General features: G+C 41.7%; 1 long non-coding RNA gene across 19 annotated transcripts in view; it reads left to right on the top strand.

Annotated features, from left to right (window-relative positions):
• Window positions 1-302: 302 nt before the first annotated feature.
• The window catches only part of LOC141422445 (uncharacterized), a 178865-nt gene continuing 172765 nt past the window's right edge, over window positions 303-6402 (top strand). For 2 of the 19 annotated variants that reach the window (XR_012446985.1, XR_012446988.1), the window contains exons 1-2: window positions 409-3305; window positions 4679-4817. This is a non-coding gene — a long non-coding RNA (uncharacterized lncRNA). Of the gene's footprint in view, window positions 3306-4626; window positions 4818-6402 lie in introns of all 19 variants that reach the window. The other 17 variants (XR_012446986.1, XR_012446991.1, XR_012446992.1 and 14 more) reach the window with 14 other exon arrangements.

Below are 6402 nucleotides of genomic sequence, written 5' to 3'. Positions count from 1 at the left end.
CCCCCCTATTTTTCTCCTTCCTACCTTAGTCCCCTTCATATGGTGATTTCAACAGGTTTAAAAACCTTACATTTATTACATTTATTCTTGTATAGGAAGCATGTCAACCATAGTCACCTTCTTAACTTCCTTCTTTTATCTTCATCCACTTGTATGTGGTCTCTTCTTAGCATAACCTGTTTTTCATTATATTTGTTTATTTGTCTTAACTCTATATTCCAAATATGAGAGAGAACATGTGGCTTCTGGTCTTCTGAACCTGCCTGACTACTTAAGATGATGTTCTCCAGTTCCATCCATTTGCCTGCAAACAACAAAATTTTCTTCTTCTTTGTGATTGAATTCCATTGTTTATAAATACCATATTTTCTTATCCATTCATCATTAGTGGGGCATCTTGGCAGTTTCTCTAGCTTAGCTATTGTGAATAAGGCCACAATAAACATGGGAGTGCAGGTGTCTTTTATGTTAACCTGACTTTCCTTTGAGATATCCTTAGGAGAGGTATTGCTGGATCATATGGCAGTTCTATTTTTAGTTTTATGAGGTGCTTCCATACTGTTTTTCATAATGATTTTACTAATTTACATTCACACTGTAAGGAAAATGGTATTTTCTATCTAAGTATTTGTTACTTTCTTAGATTACCTAAAAACTCTTCAGTTTGCCATCTTAAGTGACTTGCATATTAAAAGGGTCCTTGCTTCTTCTTCTGAATTCCTGTACAACTCCATTGCCTGCCATACTGCATGCCCTAACCCATCCCCTAAGCCTTTTAGCCAATCAAGAAAGATTGTCAACCTTTGACCTGGACAAATTCCATGTGAGGGTACAATTGTGTCAGGGATATAAGGAAGAGCCACTATCAGCCATTTTGTGCTTGCATGTTTGCTCAGCTGGAGTAAGTACATGCTTTTAGCCTCTTGATCAAGAGAAAATTGCCTTGTCAAGAGTTTCTGTCTCTTGTGTGTCTGTTTTCAGTACCAGAGGGTTATCAATTCCAACAATTTGGGGACTCAGTCCAGGATTTTACATTCCATCCAGGAAGGGGGTCCTGGCCTTTCCCAGGGGAGATGCATCCTGCTGCTTGATTGTGGTGGCCAGAGGTTCAGCAGAGGGCAACTGAAAATGAACTTGGACTGCAGAATTTCTTGACAATGTGGATAAAAGAGCTCTGAAGACAGGAACCACAGTGACCACATAAGTTTTGTGCACAAACCAAGAAAAGAAACGTCACAGGGGTGACCAAGTAATGTCTTGGTGGTGAGGACACTGGAGGCTGTGTGATGTGTGAATGAGATGTGTTGGGTGACATGCAGGGAAAGTGGAGTCCTGATCCTCAGGTCTCAGGTGACCTCATACTGTTTATAGCGGAATTAGATTCTTGAATTTAATCCAGGTCAACAGCTTATACTGACGTGCCATCTACCAAGAGGTGCCTCAAGCTCCCATGAAGGACATGGTCTGATACAGACAAAGTGAAAAAGAATTAGAGTGCGAGAAACCTCCAAGCAAAGGGAAGATTGAGCTCCTGATAGTCAGAGCACAGTTGACCAGAAGGGAGAAATGGGAAATAAAAGGCAGCAAAGAGGGGGGGCAGAAAACAAAGGGCCAGGATAAAATGCCCTCTGGGAGCCCCTAGGGAAGATGTTAAAATATTAGGATGATAGCCCCCATACTAAAAGAAAGAAAAACAATGAATGGTTAAATACTGTTTTTTATCTGGACAAAGATCTGATCTTAAAGCCTTTGTTTTTCTTTTTTTTTTTTTTTTGGCCAAAATTTGGGTCTGATGAGGACTGGGTCTGTCAACTATTAATTGAGCATGTTAATGACAAATGCTCAGTCACTCAAGAGGAGATGGAATATGCCCTCTGTTGGAGACAGAGTCCTGTAGCCCTATTTCCACTAAAAACAACAACAAAAAAAAGCCCTTTCTAACTAGGATTTAAGATTTACTCTCCTCCCTTCCCTCCCTCTTTTGCCTGCTCTTCCTCCAGCTCAGGCACCAGAGCTGGCCCCAACCCTGCTCCCCAGGCTTCCACCCCTCCACCTCCACCCCCTTCAACTCCCAGCCCCTCAGGCTTGTGCTTAAAATTACAAAAACTAGAAAACTGGGAAAATAGATCCATAGAGGAATTATTAGGAGAGACACAAAAAGTATATGTAAGGAAAGAGGAAGAAAAAAAAAAAAAGCAAAGTTTATGTTATCCACAATCTACCAGGTTAATAGGGAAAGGGTAAACCATTACCCTATTGGACCTCAACCAGTCTGACCTCCCTCATGGGGTGTAACAGACCAGAAAATCAGAAGATGAAACAAAGAAGAGGGGAAAATAAGTGCTTTAAATGTGGGGATACTGGACTCTAAGAGAATGTCCAGAACAGGAAAGAGAGTGTAGGAAACTGTTTCCTTAATGACCTTTGATGAAGAATAGGGGCCCAGGGACTCTTTTACCTTGAAAGGTTCCAATCAGAGCCCTTAATAAATTTAGAAATGGGACCACAATGTGAAGTTGTCACCTTCCTGATTGACTCAGGGGCTTCCAGATCTTCCCTCCAGGGCTTAATCTGTTCCCTGGAGAGGGTATTAATTTCAGGGGTAAAGGGAGAAAGCTTTTCAGTTAAAATATTACAAGAAACAGATGTTTATTTCTAAGATACAATTTCTCCTAGTCCCTGAGGCAGGTACCATCCTGTTTGGAAGAGATCTATTGACCTGATTAGGAATCAGTTTACATGTAAAAAAAGGGATTAAAATACAAGCAAACCCTTATCACAGCTCCTGTGCTAGCCTTGTCCTCTCTTGAACAGTCTTTTCACTTCTTTGTGAATGTAAAGAAGAAATTACCCTGGGGATACTAACCCAAAACATGGGGGTCAACATCATATGTTGCCTTCTTATCTAAATTCCTAGGTCCTGTCACTTGAGGTTGGCCTTAGTGCATTTAGGCAGTAGCAGCTGCAACCCTTCTAAATCAAGAAAGTAGAAAAATCACCTTTGCGGAAACTAATTTTTAGCACTCCCCATCAAGTTAGAGCAATCTTAAATCAGAAGGTGAGTAGATGGCTGACAGAGTCCAGGATCCTAAAGTATGAGGCTATCTTGCTAGAAAAAGATGACCTAACTTTAACTACTCATGTGGCCCAAAATCCAATCACTTTCTTGGCAGAAAGGCAGGAGGGAGGAGCCCCTGAAAGTAAATGTTTAGATATTATTGAATATCAAAACAAAAGTGAGGCCAGATCTTGAGGAAACTCCTTTCCAGACTGGGTTCCATTTCTTTGTGGATGGATCCTCTCAGGTAAGCAAGGGAAAAAGGCATAATGGATATTTTATAGTAAACCGGGAGGCCATGACTATAATAGAATCAGGCTGACTCCCTAACAATTGGTCAGTACAGACTTGTGAATTGTTTGACCTAAATCAGGCCTTAAAACACTTAAAGGACAAAGAAGGGACCATATATACTGATTCAAAATATGCATTTGGTGTTGTCCACACCTTTGGAAAAATCTGGATAGAACAGGGCTTAATCAACAGCAAGGGTCAAGACTTGGTACATGGAGAATTAATTCTACAAATATTAGAGATGCTAAAACTACCTGAAGAAATAGCATAGTCCATGTGCCAGGTCACCAAAAGTGGGTAAACTTTGAGACTCAGGGAAATTCTTTTGCAGATTAGACAGCAAAACAGTCTGTTCTCACCTCTGAGGCCCCAGTCTTGTCTCATTCCGCACCTCTCTGCTCCTCATGTTACCCCTATCTTTATCCCCTCTGAGGAATAACAACTAAAAAACGTGGGGCAGTCAGGATTGAACAGGGAAAATGGGTTTTCCCCAATGGAAGGGAAATGATCTCAAATCCCCTAATGAGAGAACTCCTTACCTATCTCCATTGGGGGAGCCACTGGGGACCCCGAGCCATTTGTGATGCAGTTTTGTGAGCCTATGGATGTATAGGGATCTATACACTAGCCAAACACGTATCAGAAGGATGTCTTACTTGTCGAAAGATTAACAAGCAAGCTCTGAGACAGAGACCAGCTGGGGTAGAAACCCCGGGTTGTGACCTTTCCAAAGCATTCAGGTAGATTACACTGAGATGTCCAAAATAGGTCATCTTAAATACCTCTTGGTTATTATAGATCACTCATTGGGTAGAGGCCATCCCTCTCCTAGGGGCCACTGCTACAAATGTAATTAGGTTATTACTAGAAAACATAATCCCATGGTTTGGGATTATAGAAAATATAGACTCAGACAATGGGAGTCATTTCACTGCCAACATCCTTAAAGGACTTACAAGACTCTAGAGATTAAGTGGGAATATTTTACTCCCTGGCATCCACCTTCCTCAGGGAGAGTTGAAAGAATGAATCAGACTCTTAAAAACCAACTCACTAAATTAGTCTTAGAGACCAGATTATCTTGGACTAAATGTCTTCCCAGAGCACTACTCAGAATTAGGACAGCCCCTCAGAAGGACATTGGCCTCTCCTCCTATGAAATGCTTTATGGGCTTCCTTAACTTAGCTCTGTTACTGATGTACCTTCCTTTGAAACCAAAGGCTATTTCCTCAAAAATTATACTTGGATTGTCCTCTACTTTACTTTGTTTTAGGAAAAAAGGATTGTTAGCACAGGCTCCTCCACTTGACTTTTCTGTTCACTAGCACCAGCCTGGCGAGCATGTGCTAATCAAGATCTGGAAAGAAAATGAGGTTAAGCCAGCTTGGGAAGGATCTTTCTTGGTCCTGCTCACCACAGAGATAGCCGTCTAGACTGTGGAGAGGGGAGAATCATCACACACAGGTAAAGAAGGTACCCCCACTTGACCAGAAGGAAAAATGGGCTATGCTCAAGCATCCAGTCAATACCAAAGTGACTTTAAATAGACTATAGTTAAAATATTCTTTCCCTTTCATTTGGGAAATAGTATGCTTATTATTAATATAACTCAGAGTACTTTTCCCTATTAAGTTGAGTTTGATGCATGCCAGAGCCTTCCCTGTGGAGCCCTTATGTCCCAACTCCAGCTCCAAGGATATTCTTTTTATACGTACCCCATCCTGGATCCCACAGGAAAGCTGGTATCTGTCCAGAGTGGACAAATGTGGGGTGAAACACTGAGTATAAAGGATACACTTCTCCCTTTTATGACAATCCTAAGGGCTGGATCAGACCCCAGGGCACTGGAAAGACTCCAATTTCTACCATCCAGAACAATCAACAATCTTTTAAGAGACTATAATCAAAATTACAGTTGTTTCAAACACCCCATTCTCCTATTTTAAAGATAAATAATGTAACCCACTTAGATTAGTCATAGAAAGCCCTTGGAGTATGACACAAGAACCATCTATATTTTGTAGATATGGGTTGGGGCAGAAGTCTCAGGGACAGGACTGTTAGGTGCTTTTAAGCTCCATCTAGCTCCCAACCCATCCTAGGTGACACGCAGTTCTACCTCTACTCCAGTGTTACTTCCACATTTGTACAACAATTGAACTCAGGTAACTGTAGTAGAAGCCAAGGACCTAAGACAAACTGTGGCTATTGAAATTGGGTACAGGGATACAAATGCTTGGATGGAATGGATGAAATGCTGTCTGCACATTAAATAAGAGCAGTTGCTGTATCTGTACTACTTGGAGACCAGAGTCTCAGGTGGTCCCATTTTCATTAGGATGGTCCCCGAACCCAGATGGAATGTATTGCATGTTGGCTCTGTGTCAGGATGCCAAATCTTGGGGCAACAAATCCTGCAGGATGCTATCACTACTGTTCCCAGAGGTCCTACAGGTCAGCCCCCAAGGACTATTAGGCAACCCACCATAGACATCAATTTTACTCCCTGTTTCACCAGACAGGGGGGACAATTGACAAATGTGGAAAATCTGATGGGATGCTGTGAAAGCTAGTCCTTCAACAGCTTCAGGAACCAGTCCACACTCTTGGTGGGCAGAGCTGCTGTCTGGTGGTACTGCAGAGGACATTTACTTGAGACTCTCTCAGGTAACTGAGCAGGCACCTGTGCTTTGGTGCAGTTGGCAATCCCTTTCACCTTAGTACTTAGATCCCCAGCCATGCCACAACATCTTGAAAAAGCAGAGACATAGGCATAAACACTGCAGCCAACCGCAGAGGATCCTTTGATCTCCATGTTCACATTGATACCACTGGGGTTCCTAGAGGGTCCCAAACAAATTTAAAGCCAGAAATCAAATTGAAACAGGATTGGAATCAGTACTCTTCTGGTGGTCCATTATAAATAAAAATGCTGATTGTATTAATTATATTTATTATAATCAACAAAAGTTTGTTAACTATACCAGGGATGCCATCAAAGTAATAGCAGAGCAATTGGGACTAACTAGCCAGATGGCTTTGGAGAACA

This window comes from Castor canadensis, chromosome 4 (assembly GCF_047511655.1).
Source record: "Castor canadensis chromosome 4, mCasCan1.hap1v2, whole genome shotgun sequence".
In the NCBI taxonomy this organism is placed as follows: Eukaryota; Metazoa; Chordata; class Mammalia; order Rodentia; family Castoridae; genus Castor; species Castor canadensis.
The sequence above is the reverse complement of the archived record's forward strand: the minus strand, read 5'-3'. Positions and strand labels throughout refer to the sequence as shown.